This window comes from Otolemur garnettii, unplaced genomic scaffold (genome assembly GCF_000181295.1).
Source record: "Otolemur garnettii isolate 467f Iridium unplaced genomic scaffold, OtoGar3 scaffold00039, whole genome shotgun sequence".
In the NCBI taxonomy this organism is placed as follows: Eukaryota; Metazoa; Chordata; class Mammalia; order Primates; family Galagidae; genus Otolemur; species Otolemur garnettii.
The window spans coordinates 2,414,474-2,415,815 of NW_003852434.1; positions in this window are offsets into that span (position 1 = coordinate 2,414,474).

A 1,342-nucleotide genomic window follows, 5' to 3' on the forward strand; every position below is an offset into this window, starting at 1 on the left:
AAAAAACACGTTCAGTCACAGCATTAGTTCCTGGTAAGGACAGCGCATATCCCATAATTTTTAGTGCATTATTGTATGGAACATGGTTTGTTTCAAAGTGATGAAATATTTGGTTACATTTGTTCTCTATTGTGATTTTTGCTGATGCCCAAGATTTAAACTTTTCCTTATCAATATATTTTTTTAATAATGATACTTCATAAGTCATAAGTGTCCCTTTCAAGGCCTGCACTAGACTTTTTGCGACCACTATAGAATATAAATAATGGCTGGAAGTTGTGTTTGTCTGCTAAATTCATGAAATAAATAAATAAATTACTTACCTAAATGATCTGAATAGCTGATTTGTTGACATCACTTGTTTAACTAGCACTAGCACGCAGTACGATGTGTCTCATCTGAGAGACAGTTACAAAATGTTTTCGTGGTTGCCAATGCCCAAAAATGCCATTGTTCACCAAGTCCAAACAATGGTGGTTGAATTCTAACAACTGATCAACAATGCCAACTTTGATAAGCAGTTCTCGATAATCAGTTCTCAACAATTATTTGTTATTATTAAAGTTTAACATTATAAAATTAACAAAAATATAAAACTCATATCCTGGCGAAATAGTGACATAGCAGCCGAAAACTGTCTATTCCCTTCCTGTTCTCCGTTTGTTGTGCATTATTTCCAAAAATCAGGACTTTTTAAAAACACCGCGGGACGCAGAACAAATTGTTAAAAAGCAGGACTGTCCTGCCAAAAGTAAGATGTCTGGTCACCTTATCCAAATCATGGGCGAAAGGCTTTTGGGGAACAAACTTTCTAATTCCCCTTGGCTATGAAAGGAAGGAGCAGAAGGGAACGTTAGAAGGCTTCTGAACCCTTTCTCTACCTACTCCTTTTCTCTGGTTGAGAGCCAAAGAGAGCAAACAGAAGTAGTGACCAGAGCTCCAGGGGTCCCTGGCAATGGTTGTGACCCCACTGCACTGGAGGACCTTCTGAAAACTGCTCTCCCAGCTCTTTACTGTCCACTCGTGTCTTCCTGGGTCCCCGACCTCTTCTACTGATCTCTACAGATCCCTGCTGTTCTCTTTCTCTCCTTGTAGTTTGAATGCTTTGTTTGAATGTTGGTAAGGGATCATGTATGTATCTTCTGAAGTTTGTACTGGCTCTTTCTGAGATTTTTCAGATGTTGTTAAGTGTGTTTCTTTCAGCTTAGCGCCTGTGGCACCAGCCGCATACACCTGAGCTGGTGGGTTCAAATCCAGCCCGGGTCCGCCAAACAATGACAGCTGCAACCAAAACCCAGCCAGGTGTTGTGGCGGGCACCTGTAGTCCCAGCTACTTGGGAGG